General features: G+C 38.1%; 1 protein-coding gene across 1 annotated transcript in view; it reads left to right on the top strand.

Moving 5' to 3' along the window:
- The window catches only part of grin2ab (glutamate receptor, ionotropic, N-methyl D-aspartate 2A, b), a 332,876-nt gene that overhangs the window by 139,575 nt on the left and 169,039 nt on the right, over window positions 1-24,262 (top strand). The gene's annotated exons all lie outside the window — the stretch shown is intronic.

The following is a 24,262-nucleotide window of genomic DNA, read 5'->3' as shown; positions in this document are numbered from 1 at the left end:
AGCAGATAACTTTTCCTCACTGGGCACTATTATAAACTATAATAATCATCTTCATTTTCAACCTCGAATTTAATTTTATAAAATTTTGCTAGTTTTGTAATTAACAAAAAAAAAAAAAAAAAAAAAAAGTTAATTTGTTATTGCGCCATGTTCAAACCTCCAATGTCAACAGTTAACTTTTCAATTCCAATAGTGACTTATCCAACGTGCCCTGGTAGTAAGCAAGGTGTCAGGTGGTGACCATGTTATTACCAACAACAACAAAAAAAACCTTTTAAGACATGTACTGTATATTTAATCCCCAAAGATAAATAGGCTATTGTTTCAATATGATTATTTAATTATTTATATCTTTAACAACAACAACAAAATCTACCAAAACACTAACTTCTCCCCAACACCGGGGGTGCTGCAGCACCCTCAGCACCCCACTTCCTGTGCAACTGCTCGAAGCCCCCACCCTCCACTGTAGCTGTCCACTTGTCATGGAGGAGGAAAAAAATGTTTGAATTAGTCATTAAAAAATTCCAATGTCTGCATTGTCAACTCACTATCTGGCCAATGGCGAATAAAGCATGGTGTTGCAGTATGCGCAAATCCTGTCCTAGAAATGGAAACCATATCCAAAGCAACATGTGCTTAAAAGTGCCTGTCCTGGGGCAGTCACTTTGAGAGTGGTAGTGGGGCCAAGGTGACAGCCCAAAAAAAATCCTGCCTGATGAAAGTTAAAGTGATTGAACCTATTCTGGTCCCTTTGAGTTAACTTGGTTATAACACAGTTCAATTTTTTGGTTTACTTTTTCCTGTTCTTCATAAATTAATAAAATTCTGGACATTGAGTTGGGAGAAGCCCACCTGCCTCAGGCTGACAGGAAGCTGACGGCCTTTCTCAGCTTTATGGAGTCAAGCACATCTGTCTATGTCTTTGCTTTTGCTTTTACTGAAAAGGTCTGTCAATCAAATGGCGTTGGGGGGGCTTTCCAAACAAGAAAGGGTTAGTTATCAACGGCATTAAATTTGATTGTCTTGGTGACGGGGCAGTTGGCTGAGGCGAACGATCCAGCCTGTCAGCTAAGCGGTTGTAAAAAACGATTTTTTTCATACCTCTCCAAATAAATGATGAACCAAAAATCACAGATTTCCCCCCTGCTGCTCCGAGACGTCACTTTCCTTCAGGTAAACTAGGAGTAATCAGCTATCGACTACTATTCCTGTTTGGAAAGCAATGACAAGCGAAATAGAAAAGGCAAAGGCGAAGAAAAAGGATTGCCATTGTTTTTTTTTCGTTTTAGGATTTTTTAATGACAAAAACTAAAAGTCATTGACAAAACATACTTCTATATTTTCATTTATTTATTTATTTATTCATTTATTTCTCTTTGTATGTATTTATTTATGTATTTATGTATTCATTTATTTTATTTATTCATTCATTCTTTTTTTTCCTTTTTTTTTTTTAAATTTTGGCACTCCTGTTATTCCATAGTTTAGCCATCGACGACGATAACCAAAATATTTCATCAACGAACACGATGACGATGAAGAGACGATCACGAGCTAAAAATGTGTTATGGGAGAAAACATAACGAGACGAGTGCCAGTTTTCATCGGATGAGACGAGACGAAAATGCGCAATAGTTTCCGTCACCTGTTCACAGTGTGCGACGCTTTTATGAGTAGTTATCCTGCATCTTAGCAGTGTCTGGTTGTGTCACTCATGTGACGTGCTGCGTCCTCTTAAACTCTCAGACAACTTTTTTTTACATACAGTTTGTGGCGCCCAGGTGGGTTTAATTAATTTGAAATATTGTACTGTTTTCCTGCTTGGTGTGTATAATCACCAAAATGGCGTTGTCCATATAGACGCTATGATATGTTCTCATCTGTCAATGTTCATTCGAAATAGTTGGAAACCTTTATTGATTTGTTTTTGGATTTTTTTTTTTTTTAATTTTACAGACGAAAATATTTTAAGTAAACGTCGACTAAAACTAGACGAAATTAGTCTAGATTTTTCATCAACAAAAACTGGATGAAGACAAACACATTATGAGATGACTAAAATATGACTAAGACTGATAAGTATTATCGTTCAAAAGACCAAGATGAAAATGATAGGGTCTGCCAAAAATAACACTGGTGTCCAAAGCAATGTGTCAATGCATGAGGCAATATTCAAACTTTTTTTTTTTTTCCTCCAACAACATTCCAATCATCTTTACTCAAACATAATTATGTTGCCAATGCGGTGATGTTCTAAACCGCCCTGAGAAGCTTTGTAATTAATGTGATTGCATGCAAAATAATATTGCAAGAAATGTAATTAAGGCTTGATTGCTTTGTTTTAGTTGTTTTTTTAAGGACATCTTGCATTCTGCATCCAGAAAGATCTCATATTGTTATGCCTCACCATTATTCCAAAGTGGATGATACACAATTTCACAATGAAATCGTACTAAAATTTTACAGTATGTAATATTTAAAACCTTTGTTTTTTTTGTTTGTTTTTTTTTTAGATTTTCCCCAAAATATTTTTAGACCCCCCCCCCCCCCCCCAAAAAAAAAAAAAAATAAATAAATAAAACATTTTTCACGTGGGTGATCCATGACTGAAATGAGTTGGCATAGGCATTCTCCAAAGCACCTCAGCGATTGACCTTTGCATCCAAAAAGAATGAAACCATTCTTGTTTGGGGTGTTCGATACTGGCTTTGCACACAAAATGCTCAAGTTAGCGCTGTCCTGTCTTGCTTTGGTGCATTAAATGATAAAACCTGACTGCATATTAAGTAAAATGTCTTCCATGACAGGCAGAGGAGTGCAGTCGCGATATGGTCAATGTCTTGAGGAAACAGTGAAGAATGAAAGTATTTGCAGGCGAGCCAAGCTTATGTCTACATATTAAAAAGATATAGTATCTCCATTTTTTGTGACCTTAGTCAAAGTTTTATTTCGTTTCTAGTGGCTAAAAATAAGATAATAATTTTGATTCTGGATATCATGAGTTACTTTAGATTAAACAATTAACTCTACCAGTTTTTTTTAGAGCATTTTGATACTTCTAATCCCCTATAACGGGAGAAAAAATAGCTTTTAGTGAAAGGAAACACATCAAGCAGAAAATTGACTATGATGGTAATAATTTTTGTGACACCTCAAACATTTGAGTCATGGTGTCACGCTATTAACAAACTAAAACAACATTTATGAATGGCTGATGTCCAAAATCCAACCTTTGGCAAGTGTAGCCCTTCTGTTGCCTCTTAAACTGGCATGTGTACAGTATTCACGAACTAGCCTGGTCTAAAGCCAAAGCCGCTGCATAGCTGCTACTGGCAGTTGTACGTCAGTAAAGTTGTTTCTAAGCTAGAAATTCACAGTCAGAGCCTGCCCCTGCTATTATTCTATATATAGTGGTACCTTGACATACGAGCACCTCGACATACCATCTTTTTCAAATCCGACGTAAAATTTGACTCATCAGTATTCTCGACGATTAACAACAGCGTCGCAATTTAATTTGTTTTCCTGAAAGACAGTAGCATGGCGGCTTTTTTTGTGAGAGAAATTAACATGGGTACCAAGGAGGGTGATCACCTCTTCAGTTTTAGGACGGACGCTCAGCCTTTTCAGTGATGTGTCCGGCATCCGTCACAACCCATGAGCCAGATGGTATTTGCCCGGCTTTTAAAGAAAATGGGCTGCGGTTCAGTTTATGTGACGCAACTCAGCCCCACGGTTGTCACAACTAGTCTGTGATTGGCCAAGAGTGGCTTCAGTTAAAAACGTCAGCTATCGTTGGTTCAATGAAATGCAAACAAAGCTTCACGTGTGGCTATCTGACGACATCATTACCTCGCTGAGATTTTACATCAGTGTTAGCAAACATGCCAACAACTTTGAATGAATGAAAGAGCACGATTTCCTGGCCAAAAGCAGTCTAGACTCGTTCTACGGTTTCTGCACGCTTTGACAGTGTGACGTTGATGTGAGCAGCCGGAGTAAAGCAGCCGTAAAACGTCATGCAGAGAGTGATAAACTTAAAAGAATGAGGCGACCAGCAGGTGCATCGACATTAAAAAAATTTTTTTGAGAACCTTCATCACCTCTGGATAACAAAATAACCGCAGCTGAACTAAGATATATTAAAATAAGATATGTTCTTGGGCATGTTGCAATTTGAAAACACAAATTTCACTTCCATTCGCCAGTCTTTATAAGCTAAGGTGACAGTTATTATTATTGTAACATCGGCAAGGAAGTCGCCAGCTTAGTCAGGTTTTTAATCATTTATTTCAGAACTTGAGCACCACAACACGGCTACTTTTCGCTGTAGCTGACAACAGAACATAAAAAGTGAACGTTAAAACTCAAATGCACCTCTCTCACTCTCTCGTCAGTCTGTTCCGGAACAGCATGCAAATGCAACCGCCACATTAGAAACAGATTCGTTAAATTATAATTATTATATAATTATTATTCCAATTCGTATTTATGGTTTATTTGTTTTGCTATGTGTAATTGCTATTTGAAATTGTACCTGCAGTATTTATGAAGGATTTAGTGCGGGTTTTTGGACTGTGGCACGAATTAATCGAATTATAATGTATTTTTATGGGAAAATGCCGCTCGACATACGACTGTTTCAACTTACAACACAGGTTCTGGAATGTATGTAGAGGTACCACTGTACTTTTGAATGAATGGCAGTGAGTGAGTTCAGAAGCTAATCAAAAAAAAAAAAAAAAAAATGTTTTTTTAACATCTGTAAAATTACACTGAGGGCACGTTCACACTAGAAATGTATGGTCCTTTATAAACAGACCTGAGTTCTTTTTCTCAGATAGTCCGCTTCGCTTTGTAAATGTTAACGCGCATCCGAACTCTAGTTTGGACCAAACAAACTGTGACTGTAAGCAGCGCATTGTGCGCTTATGCTACATTACGCTCCACGTTCCCTCCCCGGGAGGGAGGTATTTCCTCTTCTAAATTTGTCCAATCAATGAGTGCGCCTTTTGTCCACGTGATGCAGCTCGGAAAGTTCTTTGACCGCTGTGCAAATACTGAACCCTTTCAACAAGTCATTTGCAAGTGTTGTTACGAGGTAGCTTTCCAACCGAATCCTGGTCATCTTGGTCTAATGTGAAAGTGTCCTAAAATGTTAAGTTTTATGCTTTGTTAGACATAGTGTATGCAATACAGTCGAAACTCACAATCAAAACTATCAACAAGCAATCTGCTCATATGGATTATTCTTTTTCTCCCCACTAACAAACAAATAGCATTTTTCATGTTGTCAACCATTACTGATTGTTGCATGTGGAATTCATTCCATTTTAGACTTTAACATAAAATGTGTGAAGAAGTAAAGTGGAGCGATGCTGTACTGATGCACTGAATTAAGTACAAACCACAAGCAATAAATAAATAAATAAATAAAAGCTTCAACAATGGCAAGTTTGCGGTCGGAGTTTGCGAGGTGATGCCCGCCCGCTCTCTGGCAAGTCCAATTCCTCTCTGCTCAGCGCTGCTGCGTGGGCCGCCAACGCCGCCGCTTCTGCTGTATAAATAAAACTCTGCCAGCCAATGGGAGAGCGGCAGAAAGAAGGACGACGCGGGAGGAGAGGAGGGAGTGAGGGGAAGGACGTTCACATGGGAGAAGAAAGTAGGAGAGGGAGGCTGGAGTTGATCGCACTGAGGAGCCACAGAGAATGATTGCACCATATATGGTAACTGTTGAGAACATGAGAGGGAACAAGTGTGATGGATGTGAAGATCAACCCTTCAAACTGTGTGTGTGTGTGTGTGTGGTGCACGTATGACACCATCAGCGTTAGTCACCTCCTGCCATGATTAATAGTGTTGAAGGTAGCGCTTATTCGGGATCAGCACGACTAGAAAACATCCTACGAGAAATTTAATGACAGCAGGTAGGATCAGTTGTTGAAGTACAGACAAAAAGTCTTTCTGAAAAATGGTGAAAATGATTCACATCCTTTGTTTTAAAGTTTTGCATTTGTAATTATAGTCCGCACCATATTTTGCTTCTTGGCCTGTTTTTTTTTTTTTTTTTTTTTCCAGAAATTTTTGAATAATTTTTCCCATCTCCAATCACCTTTAAAATTCACTCGGCAAAGTGACTTCGGTAAGCTAGTCGATGATGAGGAAAGCCATAAAAGTCTTGTGATGAAGGCTTCAAGAAAGCTTTATGCTTGGATCAAAGTGGCAAATTTAGCTGTGTGTTCCTCATTTCAGTGTTCTACAAAGTCCAAAGTCCAACTTGTCAGAGATTTTGGTCTATAACTGCCTAATTTGAAGTCTATTCTGTACTCTACAGCCATGAAGATGGCTACATCCATATTGCAGCTTCAAATGACCAAATTCAGATCTTTTTACCTTTAGATACGTTTGATTATTTCATGATGGAACCGGAAATACATCTAGCTGACGATAGCACCAACATATTCATAGTTAGTGTAGGCGTTCAATGTATTTCTTGTTGTTGTTTGTGTTTCTTTTCTTGTGTTTCTTTTCTTTTCTTCTGTTCCCCCATAACCCCTTCCTGTTTCCAGTTTTGTCATAATATATGAGGTATGTTGTATGATCACAATGGGAGTATGTCCTACTCGCAATGTGAAACATTAAAACTGTTCAGACCATCCGGAAACTTAGACTTCCATTCTTCATGTCAGACAGCTAAACAGGACAGGTTTTCTAAAAAAAGAGATCATCATTTCATGATGGACTGAACAGGCAACTGGCACCTAAACATAAAACCACAGACCACAGAAATGTAGAGAAAACTGCTTTTGGCACTTATACCTATGACACAAAATAAAACACAACAGTTTTTACACATGCATTATACTACTTCATTAAACTTACTGTAGCAAAGCATACATGAGAAACTGATTTTCATTCCAAATTGTATTTTTTCAATAACGTGCAAGATAACAGTTAACAACAACACCATACAGTAATCCCAACCTCCATCTCCTAATTTTTATTTTCCCTCATTTCCTCACATCTAAATGCAAAACCTCAATTTTAACTACTTAAGAACAAAAGATGTACAGTACAACAAAATTTTAGATAATGTAAACATTGACTGTTTGACGGTATATTATAAGCAAATAAATAAGTTGCCCAACATAGTCAAATGAACAAAAATAAGTCCAAAGTGCACATTAAGTATAATGCCAAATGTATCACATTTGAGACAAGCATTTCTGCACCTGATTGCAGTAAAAAAAATTGTTTAAACCCTTATAGTGCTCGATTTCACTTTAGAACTGCATGTAATGCAATTAGCGAACATACTGTATATAGAAATCAATAAGAAAAAAAAGTTGTTTTTTTATTATGTTAAGGACCAAATCAAGTTTTCAATTAAAAAAAAAATAAAAAAATCAAGATTTTTCTGTTAATTATTTCTGGGGCCAGGCATTATAGCGTTAACATGGAAAATATTCTGAATCTCCCTATTAGAGCACATAAAATAAAATAAAATAAAATAAAATAAAATAAGCCTCTTCAACTCTTTCCTTTCTCTTAAAGATCTGATCAATTTACCGTTGCATTGCCCTTTTTATCGCATTAATTCCAAAAGCTCGTTAATTTGTTCCGTTTTTTTGTTTGTGCATTTGAACCAATCAGAGCTAACTATCCATGCTGATCACATGTTGGTATGTCAGCCAATTGAATGGACAACTGGTGGTTTTCTGTGCACACGTGCATATTGACACCAGTCGACTGCCTTGTCGGACTCAGATACACACACCTGGGAGAACTCCATGGAACTGTGGAATAAATAAAAAAATATCTAGTGAAACGGATTATGCTACACAAGAGCTTTATCAGGCTTGTTGTTAACACTTGTGTATGTAAATCTGACGTTTGTAGATAGTTTTCTTGGAGATGTACGTGTGGTAGCCTGGCAGTTTCCTTTTTTAAGCATGGAGGATCAAAGCACCATTCCGCCCCGAATTTTATAACGGAACGGTGTACCGGACCTTTCCGGCCCACTGTCATCGCTGGCAATTGGCATGGCAATGTTTTCAAATTTGATGTGGGCCACTTTCATATGGAGCTTTGAATCCGACTTTGGTTAGGTTTTTTCCGGTTGTGACTGTGATCTTAACATTTTGATTACCAAAAATTGCAGCTCTTGAGACAATGACGTCAATTTGTATTTCTCAGTAACAGTGTGAAAAGACAGGAGGACAGCATACTCGGAATTGTGCGGTGGAGGTGCAGAGAAGTGTTGCTTCTAACAAGTATTTGAAGGGATGAAACAATTCAAAGGCAACTTCAGGGATTCTACCATTATTGGCAGGATTGATTCCATCTTTCTGACTGGAAGTGGCCTGACCACATTTGAATATATATATATGGCGGAAAACAGAAAAAGCAGTTTCTGCTCTTGCACCCCTCTTTAAAAGAAACTGCTGTATTTTAAGCCGAAAGAACTGTTGTGTTTGATAGAACAATATGTCTATATGCTGCCATAGCAGATTCATAGCGCATTAAGTCCCCGAACTATTTTTAATTTGTCCGTTTTACCCTGGAAACCCCCGTTTACAGATGTTGTGCAACCGCTTTTTTTTTCAACCTAGCTATTAAAAGAAGGTAAGTAATCATATTTATTATCCGAAATGTCTGTCATTTTTAGCTTAGAATCATTAATTGATGTCTAATATTTATTTTTTTAAAAAAAAAGGACTTTAAAAAATTATTCACTCGCATTTTTTAAACTTTTAAACAAATTACATCACAATAAAAAAATTAGCGTCTGTAAAAAGGATAGGATATCTACCTCATAACTATCGCTTAATTGTATTTTTTTTTTTCATTACTGTCACATTTTCCCCAATATTTTAGGTGATAAATAATCGATCCAAATAAAGAAAAATTGAAAAAAGAAAAAAAAACGTTTAAAAGGAAATATGAAAATGAAAATCTCGACCACTCCTTGATGTCTGTGATTTCTGCATCGCGACCCTTGTTATATTACCATGTTTCACCCATAAATTCCCCTAAAATTCCAGCTTTGGGCATTCACAGCTGTGTCTTGACACTCGCTGATACATGCTACACGGAGTTTTTGGATCAAAATGAGGTAAGTAAGCGATGATATCTCGCTAAAATCATGGCGTCTTTAATTCTGCTCTTACGTGCGCTCACCTCCAGTTAGGATTTTGCTGTTTAATTTTTTTAATTTGTTTTTTTTTTATTTAATGCCCTCCTGATCAAAATTTTTCTTCCCCGAGAAAATTGAGATTTTAAGCTTTCCAATGATGTATTACACGTGCATATCACACAATTTTGAAATTTGGCCAAATTGGTTGTCTCAGAGCGGAACTTCAAGTCACCTGAGTGTTTTGCGCCATATATATGTATATCCGTCCATCGTCCATCCATCCATCCATCCATCCATCCATCCATCCATCCATCATCTTCCGCTTGTTCCTGGGTCGAGTCGCGGTGGAAAGCTTAAAATCTATATTTTCTGGGGGAAGAAAAATTTTGAACAGGAGGGCATTTTTTTGACACCTTAAAAGTAGGTCAAAGCAGATGAGTAAAAAAATAAACATTTTTGAGACCATTGACATTTTCTATAAGTTTCTCATTTAAAAAAAGCTTTGGATACTCATCCTGGTACATAATAACTAACGAACACTTCAAGATGATCCCCCTTTGTCTACTCAAGTCTAAGATAATCAATATGCATGCACTAAGACACGTTGGTGGATGTACAAAAATAAAGGAAATTGGTGTGTGAGTGAATGTAGATTTAATTTAGCCCAGTGTTTTATTTTGTGAATAAAAATGGCTAAACGGGGAGTTAGCTGTATAGTTAATGATAACTTGACTGTATACATTTTTTGTTTTGGCTTGTTTTTAATCTGTTCAAAGAAAAAAACATGTCCAGGGGAATTTTAGGGGTTAAATTCCAATACCATAATATTTTAATTTTTGCAGAGGGATTTAAAAATATTTTTTCAATTATGATTAAAGAATGTGAATCCGAAATACTGAGAATTAAAGCAACTCCATATGCATAACGGAAACATATAAATGTGAGTACATAACAGTATCTATTTATTGTATTTAGCCTTGAAGCCTAAGACCAGGGCTTTATTATTTAACCATCTAATGTATCTAATACATCGATATCATCCCATAGTAAGCAATCCAAATGGCAACAAGGGTCGAAAAGATAATGGATAGCATAGTTTCTTCGATCCAAAAACTCTGTGTAGCATGTATCACCGAGTGTCAAGACACAGCTGTGAATGGCCACAGCCAGACTTTGTGGAGATTTTATGGGTGAAACGCGGTAATATAACAAGGGTCGAGACGGAGAACTCACAGACAAGAAGGAGTGGTCGAGATTTTCTTTTTTAAATGTTTAATGTTTAAATTTTTTTTTTACTATTTTCTTTATTTGAATTGATTATTTATCATTGAAAATATCTGGGAAATGCGACAGTTACAAAAAAAAAATACAATTAAGCAATAGTTATGAGGCAGATATCCGTGACCTATTTACAGACACTGTTTTTTCATTGTAACATAATTTGTTTTAAAATTTAAATGTAATAATGTTTGGGTGATAAACTCAGCATGTTTCGGCTTCTGTGGGCTCTAACCGGGATTAATAAAACCTGGTTACCTAGTTTGGGGTCAATCGGTGCTACAACGCTGATTATGAGGTTGATTTGTTGAACCTGTGTTAGCCCAATCAGGGTTACTGTGCGTTCACATAAAAGGGGGCGGATACCAGAGTCAAATACAACTTTTGACGAAGGCACGGGCACCTCATTTCACGGATGAGGAATGTGCGATAATTGCGCGGACTTATGAAAAATTTAAATCCAACCTCACCGCGAAATCCAACACCGCTTCAGCGAGTAGAGCGCGACTGGTCTGTTGGCAGCGAATTACAGATCGTGTGAATGCGTTAGTATGCCAGTTTACCTTTGTCCATGAAAAGAGATAAAGCCTGCTGTCAGGACAATAAAATAAGATTTGGTACGTTAACTGTAAGAAATAATTTATTGGATATGCATCACCTCATGAAACAGGATGATTGTATGTTTAGTCCCATTGACTGTATGAGTATGTATGTCCTTTGAACATCTTCAGAGTAGAGGTTAGATCGGGTGTAAAAAATCCAGCCCGACCCAGCCCGAGCCCGATCAATTAACTTGATTTGCAGGCCCGAGCCCGAAAACCCCCCGAAATTTTATGTTATATTTGTGAGGACTCAGGAGAAGAAAGAAATGCGGGGATGCGATGCATGGTTGCGTTTTGTGTGATCACATTTGTTGTGATGCCTGTGGATAGTGATTACAAATTAAAGCCAGTCTTTTTTAACACATTCTCACAGTTAAACAAGACTGTAAGATGCATATTCAATAAAAATGTATTTCTTTTATATTTGTGTGTCTGTTCTATCAGTGGACTTGACATTTATTTTAATGTTTTTGAGTTGATAGAAAAAAGTTTTCTCAATGTTTAAATAGTCTACATATCTTTATGATCATTATAAATACATTTACACAACGAAATAACGCTGGAAAAGTTTGTTAAATATATTTCTCGTCTTAGAGCAAAGAGCCACATTCGTTTACATTCAGCGAAGCTGACTCAGGTTTCTGTATAGCATCATCAACAATCAATTTGAAGCCTTTCCATACCCCACTCCTACCACTTTCCGAATCACACGGCATACAATGTTCTCACTCAGATATTCAGCATCACTGATGGAATACATATATTGTCTGCTGGCGAAATAGCGCAAGGAGAGGCACACATTCTGCTCGATTGTTAGGGCCTGACTTCGGCGGGTTACATTAGAGACGTCCGACTCGATCAGCTGGCACAGGTAACGAATTCCCTCAGCTGAAAATCTATAACTTTCATGGAGAACATCGTCCGGGTACGCCAGTGGATTCTGGCGGTCTCTAAATACTCGTGTCCTCCGAAGAGAGCCCCTCACAATCCGAGCGCCAATGTCCTACGGGTCGTCCAGGTACGCTGTCATTGTCAAGAGGACACGTCCGCGGAGGAGTGCTGTTTAAATAGAGCGTGGTTAATCGGAAACCTGTGGTTAAGCAAGATCTAACTCTGAGACGACCAGGTTTGAAGTGGGGGGTATGTTGCCATTGCAACATTCCCCGGTTTCAACATATCCACCTTTCATAGTTCCGATTAGCCGGGAAGTTAGGCTGCACGTGATGAAATTACTCTCGAAGTTACCCTGATAAGCCAGAAAACCGGCTTCGTAGTACAGGCCACAGGTGACGTCATTTGTTATCATGCTTCCGGACGGTGAAATTCTGGCATGTGTGATACGTTTATGGCCACCAATGAAAACCTCGTTCTGAAAGGCCATGAAAAAAAACATTGGATTTGTGCATTAAGATGTTGGGTCTCTACATAGCCTAAATTTCTAAGAAATTTCATAATTATCACTAAATGCACAAATTAGACCTCAAGTTATTTAAATGTAATACAGGAAGGAATTTGTGGTGCATATAGGTATAGTGCTTTACTTATCAAATAAGACAAGTACTTTACTGTCCTTAAAAAAGGCGATTATAAGTGGTGGAGCTAACAGGGGAAACTTTACATCTAACCTCCAAAAAGTCATTGAAGTCATCCTGTCACGCGCGATTAAACTTGCCCGTGTCATTTATTTCCAGTCGAGTCACAAGTCATCAAGGCAGCGACCCGGCTACTGCTTGTTCGCGCTGACTACAGTCTCTCAAGCCCCCCCACACCTCTCCGCCTCCACACCTGAAAAGCCGGTTTGAACTTGTCTGCTGACTTTTAGCACGCTCCCTGTATGTTTGCATCACTCAAGTACACTACTTGATTGAATTAGTGACGATAGCAACTTCATTAATAAGTCATTTAGCATCTTGGGGGAGGTGGTTGGGGTCGGGAGGTGCATATGATTTGCTGACCAGAGGCGGAGCCAGCCACACTTTTATCAGCTTGTTAAAAACCAATAAAAGCAAATTGAATTGCTGTTTTATGACAAAGTCTTGACATTATAGACCCCTTTCGTCCTTCTATGAGCGATGTTTATGTCAGTGTAATCAGAAGTTCTTGATGGAGTCGCTGCCGCAATGCATGTATCTGTGCTGATTGAAAAAATGTGTCCATTAAGAAGGTGAGATAAAGTGTGGAGCTTTTATTTGTGTGTACAGAAATAGCTCTGTATATCTCTGAGTCTGGTAGCCCAACTGTGAATCACAGTGATGACTGTCATTTTCCTGCTCGATACGGCAACATGTTGTTCACTGCTGCTTAAAGTTTGCAATTGTACCTGAACAAAGATGAAATCTAGAAAGGTAGGAGAAATTTTAGTTGTTTTTTTTTTTTAGAAAATGTGGAACCAAGCAAACTTGGGTTGTTTACTCTGGCAGGTTATCTGATAAGCAACTTTTTGCCCGTGAATCCTATTTTGTGTGATAACCAAAGTGAAGACTTGACTGGGTGGAAAATCAGTAAATGTTTTTTTTTGTTTGTCTTTTTTTTTGGTCCAAATGTTTACGTATTGCTCGGCTTTGCAACGTTTCACTGTGACAAAATAAATAAAAGGGACTTTATGTCAGGTGTTTACATTTGGCTCAGCTATGCTGTAAAAAAAAATCCTATTAGTCATGCTAATTTACGATGTGAAGTAAACATAACTCAAATCTGTAAACTCTCTTAGGCAACTTGTTATTTTGAGTATTCATTAGTTGAATTAACTCAGTTATCAGGTTTGTGGGCAATACTTACTGAACTTGAAATGTTAAGTTGTGTGAACTTAAAATTTTAAAAGTTCAGGAAACTCAAAGGAGTGCATTGTCAAGACCTCAGTTGTCAAAGTGTTTCGCTGCCATTGTGGTGGCCAGGTTCAAAGCCTGCTTGGATTAATTTAATACATATGTTCTTAAAGTCAAATCCAGTTTGCTTAAATTTTTCAGTAGTGAGTCTGTGATCATAGTCCAGTTTTGAGTTTCAGAAGATACGTAGATTTAATTTAGTTTTCCACGAGGACTTGAAAATTCATGTGAAATATGTATTGAAATTGCAACTTCTACTAACTTTATATTTTTGGTCATTTTTTTTTTTTTTTTTTTTTAGTTCATTGCACAGCTTTGTTTGCCTGTGAAAATTAGTTGGGGACACAACCAATGTGAAAACCAAAGCTATAATCGATTAATTAGACAAATAATTAAATGATTAATTGATTTATCGAATAACCTTTTTCAATTACCTTCACAATTTGACTTGAAGTTGTTTTAGGCATGTTGTAAGTAACAATGAAGACAAATTGGATGACTATTTCCCTCAAAAATAATATGTACTGTTTTAAGTACATAAAACAAAGTTTTTAGTAACAGTTCTGAGTATAAAACACAAATTAGACAAAAGTTCTGTTCATTAAAATAAAAAGAAAAGTGCTGCTGCTATTTTTTTCTTGTGGGCAAGTGCTGATATAAATTGTGTCAGGGTATCATTTATTTTCTTTAAACAAACTAAACAACAAAATCGAATAAGGAGGAGGCAGAATGAAATGAGTCATTTTTCTTTATCAAACAGTTGTTGATAAATACAATCCAAATCCAATTTCAGAGCACACTCTCTTGTACCTATAAACAACCTGTAAACCAGGGAGCTAGCCATTGGTGAAAAACACAATAGTTCAGCAGAGAAAACATTAAATGGATATTTTGTTGTGCGGCAAAACTGACAATTGTCGGCTGTGGGGGAAACAAGCAATTGTGAAGCCAAGGAAATTTGGATTTCCTATCACTTAGTGTGTTTACATCTGGATTGGTCTCACAACTTTTGACTATAAAAATTAGTTAGTTGTGATGTTAAAACGAGCACACTCTCTTTGAGTAAAAAACAAACAACTGTGTAGAGCAAACAATTGTTTTTCTTTCACTAATTGTCTTCCTGTAATAGAGAGTGTGACCCAGTGACAGCTGGCTGGGACAATTCCACTAGGACGTCCCTTCATGTTGGAAGCTTTTATTGCATCCCACTGCTTAGCTTCTACTTGGTGTTTTTCTTTTTCTTTTTTTTCTTTTTGGAGCAAGCATCAAAAAGGCAACGATGCCAGGCGGGCAGGGGGCGCGCAGAGCTAAAAGGCAAAAAGAGGGACAAGAGATGCATGTTGCTGGTGACATCATTGCTTTTAGAGCGGCGGCGGTGACCGGCCGGCCCTCAGGCCAGCCAGCGCCCAATACGTTCTCTACAGTCTTGTGTACTTCCCTCCCACTGAATTATTCAGCACAATCCTGATGGAGAGACTCCGACTGCACTGATGCGTGTGTGTGCGCGTGCACACACGTTAGAATGCATTTGTCTGTGTGCGAAGTGGGTGAATGTAACTCGTCTTTATCCGAGGGATAATGAGAGGCTTAGAGTTAGGGCAAAAAACTGAGTGAGTGAGTGAGTGAGTGAGTGAGTGAGTGAGTGAGTGAGTGAGTGAGTGAGTGAGTGAGTGAGTGAGTGAGTGAGTGAGTGAGTGAGTGAGTGAGTGAGTGAGTGAGTGAGTGAGTGAGTGAGTGAGTGAACAATAATATGAAAAAACAATTTTCTATTAACTATGTGAGGAAAATCAATATTTGAACACCCTGCCATTTTGCACTTTCCCCCACTTAGAAATGATGGGCAATCCAAAAAAAAAAAAAAAAAAAAAATCCCGAAATCACAGTGTATTATTTTTTAACTATTTGTATTATACTGCTGCAAATAAGTATTTGAACACCTGATGAAGTCAGTGTTAATATTTCGTAGAGTAGCCTTTAAATACAATTGCAAAGGTCAAATGTTTCCTATAACTTTTCACCAGGTTTGCAAAGACTGCAGCAGGGGTTTTGCACCACTGCTCCACACAGGTCTTCTCTTGGGCCGTCACTAAGAAACACAGAGTTTGAGCTTACTCCAAAGATTTTCTATTGGGTTTGGGTCTGGAGACTAGCTAGGCCCTTCCTGAACCTTGATATGCATTTTACAAAGCCACTCCTTGGTAATTCTGGCTGTCTGCTTCAGGCCATTGTCATGTTGGAAGACCCAGTCACGACCCATTTTCAATTATCTAACTCAGGGAAAAGGTTATTCCCAATGTTGTTAAAAACGGTGTTAGAGTATAACGATGTTACTAACGGCGTTATTTTTTTCCCTAGTGAGTCTAATCTAATTAATTACTTTTCTCATCTTTGCAATGCCGCTACCATTACTGAGGATGTAAAGGCGTGCGTTACTATGCGTGGCTACGTTGGTTGAATGATGCGAGAAAAGTCTGAGAGACACGGACTCACGGAGATGAGAGAGCAGAGCGGGAGTGGGGAGGAGGCAAGGGAGTTGTGACGCCGTTGCAAACGCGATGCTAGGTGGCTCCATTAATACCTGACTGTAGCTGATAGCCTACAAACTACGCCCACATGATGCTACGGTAGATATCACATGTATATAGAACGAGATGCGAAATGATAGACTCGCCGGCGTTAGTAAACAGCTGCCATCTTAAATCAGTAGACTTTCTCAGGAAGGCTTTGTTGTAGAGAACCTTCCTAGCGATCTAGGAAGGTGACAAAATGTGACAGCGATCTAAAATACTCCTAAATTGGCAAAATCTTGACTTGAAACTATCTTTAAATGATGAAACAGTTTTAAAACTTTCACATGTCGAAAGTAGACAGAAGGGAACTAATGCAATAACGGGAGCAATTTTAGCAACTTTACCAAATGATTCACAACATTAAATGACTTCCAAACATAGCAAAAGTTACTATCTAGTTATCGCTATATCCACAATACCCATGTGTCTAGTTAAATTTAGGGTAAAGAATTGGGCTAGGGCCAGTTGTCCCAAAAACTGTTTGAACTTCACATAGGGTGACCTATGTTTTTGTTGTCGGAATAGAAAAAAAAAAAAAAAACATGAAAAGTAACACCAGTTACTTTGCCAAGTAACTAATTACTCTTACATTTATGGAACTGAGTTACTAACTCAATACATTTTTGGAAGAAGTAATTTGTAACTGTAATTAATTACTTTTTTAAAGTAAGATTAACAACACTGGTTATTCCCCAAAATCTTACAATACATGGCCCTGGTCATCCTCTCCTTAATACAGTGCAGTCGTCCAGTCCCATGTGCAGAAAACACCACCAAAGCATGATGCTACCACCCCCATGCTTCACAGTAGGGATGGTGTTCTTGGGATGGTACTCAACACTTCTTCCTCCAAACACTATGAGTGGAATTAAGACCAAAAAGTTTCATTTTAATCTCATAGAACCACATGATTTTCTCCCATGACTTCTCTGGACCGTCCAAATGGTCATTGGCAAACTTAAAACGTGCTGGTTTAAGCAGGGGAACCTTCCGTTCCAGGCATGGTTTTAATCCATGATGTCTTAGTGTATTACCAACAGTATCCTTGGAAATGGTGGTCCAAGTTCCTTTCAGTTCATTGCCCAGCTCCTCCTGTGCAGTTCTTGGCTGATTCCTCACCATTCTTAGGATCATTGAGACCCTACAAGGTAGATCTTGCATGGAGCACCAGTCCGAGGTAGATTGACAGTCATGTTTGGATTCTTCCATTTTCTAATAATTGCTCCAATGGTGGATCTTATATCACCATGCTGCTTGGCAATTGCCCTGTAACCCTTTCCAGCCTTGTAGAGGTATACAATTCTGTCTCTGGTGTCTTTGAACAGCTCTTTGGTCTTGACCATGTTAGTAATTGGAGTCTGCCTGGTTGTATGGGGTGGACAGCTGTTTGTATGCAGCTAACCACCTCAAACAGGTCAAAAAGTGACTCAGTCTACCTCCAATCCGTTTATTTGTTGGACTTTTTAATGGCGACTAGCAGGTCTTTGAGGTTCACAATTCTAGCCAATAGACAGGTGTTCCAATACATATTTGCAGAAGTATAATACTAATAAACTGATTTAAAAAATCACACACTGTGATTTCTTGATTTTTTTTCTTTAGATTGTCTCTCACAGTGGACAAGCACCTACCATGAAAATTTCAAACCTGCCCATCTTTTCTCAGCAAAATCACAGGATGTTGAAATACTTATTTGCCTCACTGTATGTTATTACATTTATGTACAATGAACATGTAAAATTGTGCACTTTACGGTCCTTGTTATTATTACAGTAGTAGCGTAGGATGCTTTGATGGGATGGTGTAATTTCCTGTCATGTTTGGAAATGCTATTGTACTTCGTGAATTTTTTACTGTGTGTGAAGTGTATGAATGCAACTCTTTTTTTCCCTTTAGGATAAAGTAGCTCTTTTCCTAAAATCGTTCAGCACTCCTGTGTGCTGCATATGAATGCATGTAGGAATGCATTTGTTTAAAAGTTTATGAATACAACTGCTCTTCATCTACACTCCAAAGAGGGACTGAAGGAGGAGATGACGCTCCAATTTTTCCAACAGTGAATCATCTCTTTCGGCCCATCTCAGCACGATGTGCGCAACCACACACACACGCACACAACATTAAGTGTATTAAGCAGCGATGGAGTGAGCTGGAGGAGTGTCATCCTCTGTGCTTTTCAGGATGAGGACCCAACATAGCCACAATTGCTGTATGTAGGTTAGGTTTTTTTTATCCATCCATCCATTTTCCTTAGTGCTCATAAGGTGTGAGGATGTGATGGTTTACCATCAGCCAGTCACTTGGTTGGTTGTTTTTTTTTATATATATGATTCCGGAGTGAGGTTTTCACTAACTTGGTGAGTAAGTGACTTAGGTTGTCAGTGAGCGCATGACAGCGAGTGAGGAGCAGAGTGGGCAGTGAGGTCTTTGCAGAGATTGATGATAGGGAAAAAAGGATGTGATGGAAGTGTAGAGTGCGGTGAATAGCCTCTTATTAGCAATGAACTAGTGCTACTCTATTGAATAGTGATGTAAGAGATACCAACAGGAGATTTTTTCTTGTCTTCCTTTCACCTTGATTTGTCTTCTGCTTAGTTGACGTCACACACAAAAATATATAATTTATTCTTCTTAATTTAGTTGGTTTCTATTTTCCATTGTTCCCACACATAAAATTCCAAAGTAGATACAGTAAAAAAAATTAAAAAAAAAAAAAAAAGTAAATACCTGTTGAGTTTTGCGACTCTTACTAATATCACAAAGATTTGCAATAAATCCAATGGTGTTTGCAAAATTTGCTAGTCACTTAAGAATTGGGAGAATCCCAAGCTGGCCTGGGAACGCCTTGGGATTCTCCCAGATGAGCTGGTGGAAGTGGCTGGGGAGAGGGCTGTCTTGGCCTCTTTGCTGAGGCTGCTGCCCCCGCGACCCTGATTCGGATAAGCGGGAGACGACGACGACGACTTAAGAATTGCTGAAATTTGTCAGGATTGCAATATCTTGGAATAGTATCTAAAGACTCAAGAGATTTTACGAATCTAACACTAGGTTCATTCTACAGGTCTTAATGCACAAATCCGATTTTTTGCCATATCTGTTTTTTTTTTTTTTTTTGCGTCCCCGTACAGATTGCCTTTGTCCATTGAGACGGTTCAAGTATCACGCATGCGCACTAATTTGCAGACCGAGATGTGTTCAGCAATGAGACCCGTATGCGTAGAAGCATCAAAACAAATTACACATGCTGGCTCTATGTCATTCCAGAGTGATCATATTTTGATTTCCAAAAAGACGACACAAATAACAGACATTAATAATCCCCGTTAAGTCTTATATTCAAAGTTTATATGGACTGATAGAACGCATGCACGCACACACATGAGCCTTGACATGTGTGCGTGAAATGACGTGGGTGCGTCAGTTTGCCCCGACTCAGCCATGTGTTCAATAATGAAATATTGCTCATTCGGCACACAGAATGAAAATCAAAAATTGTCAGGCTTATTCTTTTCTTCATTTTATTGTTTTATGACTGTGGTCAAGCCCGCTTCGTGCTTAAAAGCAGATTTCAAGCTAGGCGCTAATGCCTACATGGCTGCCGTCCTCCGTACCTCTTGCTCTTTGCTGAAGTAATTGCTGCATGAATTCCGATTTGGGAGTCTTGACAGTTCAGACCACCAGTCACGTTCTGAAAAAATGTGGCCCAGATCGGATTTGAACCACATACGAAAGTGACTCAGATCGGATTTGAAATGGTCCACTTTTGTCCCGTTCAGACCGTTAAGTGAATGCCTGACTGGAGTCAGAAAAACACGAAAAAATCGGATTCGTGCATTATGACCTGTAGTATAAACTCATTCGTCTCTAATGATTTTCTGAAACTCACAAGAACTTTATGGCAGTAACTAAAATCCAGCAGTTTTTTGCTAAACTCTTGTAAGATCATCCTCAATTTACCATGATTTGATGGTTTCACACATGTGATTTCGTTAAGTCTCAAGTTTAGTCTTTAGTCAAGTGTTTAGTCTTCTCAAGAAAAACAAATCTCACGTGATTTTCCTATGCCTTCTTTGTTCTTGTTCAGATGGGATTTTTTTGGGGTCCCAAAATTTTGGAATATTTGCTGTAATCTCACATTTATTGATATGGGGATTTTTTTTTTCCAGATCATTGCAATATTTGCTTAATGACTGATAAGATTTTCTCAAATCTCATGTCGTCTTTGTCATCTGATAAGATGTGCAGTTGCCTGTAGTCTCGAAAGTGTTATGGGATTTTTCAGAAATTTCATGACCATTTTTGATCTCACATTGAATTATGGAAGTCTTTTAAAGTTTTGGAAAGTTTCACAAGATCTTGACACTTCGAATGTGTTTTAATCAGGTCTTGCAAGTTTTGTAGATGTCATTTGATTTATAGACATCTTGTGGGATTTGCGGAAGATTTGTGAGTTTTTTTGTTGTTGTTTTTTTTTAATTCAACTAAATGTATTTTATTTCATTATATATCATATGTGTTTACCTTAAGCATATAGTGTCGCAAAGTTTGTTAAGATCTCTTGAAATGTCCTAAATTCTCACAAGAATAGAATGAGATTTGTTGAGGTCTAATGATACTCGTATTTTGCACATTATTTGTGTCAGTCTACCAAGACGTTTCACACAATTTTCTTAAGTTTTACAGGATTTACTGAAGCCTTACATGATTTTCTGAAGGCTTCTGTGGTTTGATGAGCAAATTTACTAAAGATTTGTAAGATTTATTGAAGTCTATCAAAGATTTCTAATGTTTTGTGTGATTTGCTGAACAGCTTTGCTTCTTGTTAAATTTCCCAGAGTTTTGTCTTCACCAGTTTCAAATGTTTGCTGCACATAATTTGTAATATACTGATGTCTTGTGAATATGGGCGATTTTTTATATTTTTTTAATTAAATTGTTGGTCTTCAATTATGCATTGTATTGACACCAGCTTCTCTTGTATGTGTTTCTATGTGAACGTGTGTGTTGTGCTTAAAAGGTGCAGTAGGTGATGGCAGCCATAGCCTGTTATCACTGCTCTGCTGTCTAATAGCCACTGGCTTTAAGCATCTGGCATCAAGCAGCCCCCACAGGATGCTTTAACACACACACACATACAATCCACCCCCACAGATGAAATGGCCAAAAGTGTTTTTGTGCATATGCGGAAACGCGAAGCGAGCGGGTGCTCCTTTTTACCGCCGGGAATCGCCGGGCAGCTTTTAATTAGTGTGAGAAATAGATTCACTTATCTGCTCTTTGACACATGGACCACGCACTAACTACACAAACACTAAATATACACACACGGACACGCACACACCTCCCTTGCCAGCCTGCGTGCAATTGTCCATGTGCGACGACCTATCCCATCCATCAGCAGTGTCGCAGAATGAGTCCGGGCAGGTGTGTGTAAGAGAAATAAATACGCTGCCGTCTGTGAGCTGACCACTGATTTGCCATGGAAACGGCAACTGTTGTGTGAACAAAGCGGCAAAAGCCAAGTGGCGGGATTGGGATAGAGAATGGATGTGACTGGCTTAAGTCTGGTGAGATTTGTATTATTATTAATCATGTTTTTTTTTATTTGAATTTGAGTGTGAGTTGCTGAAGTGTGATGCATATATGTATATAAGTATGATAAGACTCGCTGGTGTCTCATAATATTTATGAAGTCTCACAAGATTTTTTCGAGTCCGGTATAGTCTTTGAAGTCTTTTCAACACATAAAATATTGTCATTAATTTAAAGATTATCATATTTAGTGCATGTTTTGACCTACGGAGAATGCCATGTTTACACGCGCAATGCACACTGGGGATGATGAAGCAGAATGGTTGCTATAGGCGGAATAGCTGTGCTTGTTATTAGGCAAGCTAGTATGACGATTGGCATGATTGGTTTTGTTACATGTGGGATGAGTTCTCGACGTAGTACCTTCATCCAATTCCAACTCTTCAGCAGTGTATTTAAACGTTGGCCATCCTAGACAGTTTCCCGAGACATTAACTTGCTGGTCGCCATTTGACTATTTGTATTCTCGATCCCTTTGTTGCTAGTTGCATCCTTACCTTGCCTTGTTTTTTTTTTTTTTTTTTTTTTTTTTTGTACCAGTCAGCATGCTTTGTGACGTCAACAACAATGGCGACCTACAAGATGAACTAATTTTACAAGTTTTATACAAACGAAAAATCAAGAAGGCCTTTAATGTCAAATTATTATAACTCATGCTAACATTTATCTTTTAAGAACTACAAGTCTTTATACCCGTGGTTCCCTTTAAGTTTTTACAAGGTCTTCTGAGGCCTTACAGGCCTTTGCTGGTGTAGAGAATCATACTTTTCCAGAGCAATTTGATGAATATTTGTGAAGATATGTTGAAGTCTGATTGGATTTGGTGAAGTCTTATAAGTCTTACTCAAGTTCAAATTGATTTTATAAAGCCTTGTGGGATTTATGAAAGTCATTCTCAAGAAAAGGAAGGAAAAGGCAGATTTTCAGAAGTCTTGCAAGTAGGCCTGCTTCTATCAAATCTTTATAGAATCAATATTCCTAAGTATAATTCCTTTTCATAATAATGATAGCCCTGATTTCCAACAAGGTCTGGCAATCCAAGCATCATCACACCCTTGCACTCCGTTGGCACCTGTCTGCCCAGTTACTGCTTTCCTTACAACCAGCGGCGTGCCTGTGGCCTGCCTGTATGACAAGGGACATGCTTCGTCTGCTTTATTTTCTATTAAACGACTCGTTTACAATGTTTGCAGCAAGTAGGTTTTGCTAAGATTAGCTTTCAAGAATTTTAGACTAAATTACATTTGCAACTCTCCAAATCATGTCTTGTCTACAAACATTGAACAGTATGTCTAAACTAGCTAAGTAACATTGCCCTGCGCTTATGAGATGCGATGGGTGAATAAGTGGATCATATAGCCGGCTGGCTTTGAACTTAGCAAACCCATATAAAAATGAGTGTGTCGCGCCAGAAAGGGCATTCATTCCAGTTTTAAAATTGCAACAAACAAAATCACTGTGGCGACCACTCACTTATTCCTGCTTTGGTCATCTGACCGTGCTCGCCAAAGTTGTTGTCCCCAGGGGCTATAACCTCATTTGCAGCTGGCTGGGCCATGACAAAAGTGAGAGGCTCAAGCAGGCAGCAAATTAATTACGTTGTAAAAAAAAAAAAAAAAAATGACTGCAGTATCATCTTTTGACAAATATTAGCTACTATTACACTGTGAAACGTTCATGACGCTTGTGAATGCTTGAAATTATTTTAAATGCATACGGTACTTACGTATATGGAGTAACAAAATCATGCATGCAGGGCGTGGGGGCAAAAATTACGTGTCGTTATTTTTGTTGTCAACACACATGATTTAATAGAGTTATTTTCTGAATTTACTTTTAACTTATTGTGGTGTCTCATGATATAAACTCAATTCTGAAAGCTTTTTCTCAGGTTTCAAATCAGAATAAATATGATAGTGATATTATCTTAAGAGTTTCATGATTTGTTGTAGGTTTGCAAGATTTTTGTGAGTATGCTAAGATTAGCTAAGACCCAATTGGATTTACTCAAATCTCACAAGATTTTGTTTGTTTGTTTGTTTACTATTTATTTCCTTTTCAGGCATGACAGATCCAAACATACAGCATTCAGTTGTGTTTATATTCAGTAATTGTATGTTTATATTGGAGTCTTACAACATTTATTAAAGTCTCATGGCATTTTCAGCTCTCTTGCCATTTTTGCTGATGTGTCACAAGATTTGACAGAGACTCGCTACGTTAACCAAGGTCAGAGTTGATTTTCCGAAGTCTTTG

The sequence above is a fragment of the Corythoichthys intestinalis genome, chromosome 8 (genome assembly GCF_030265065.1).
Source record: "Corythoichthys intestinalis isolate RoL2023-P3 chromosome 8, ASM3026506v1, whole genome shotgun sequence".
Lineage (NCBI taxonomy): Eukaryota > Metazoa > Chordata > Actinopteri > Syngnathiformes > Syngnathidae > Corythoichthys > Corythoichthys intestinalis.
This window is presented reverse-complemented; position numbering and strand designations above follow the sequence as displayed.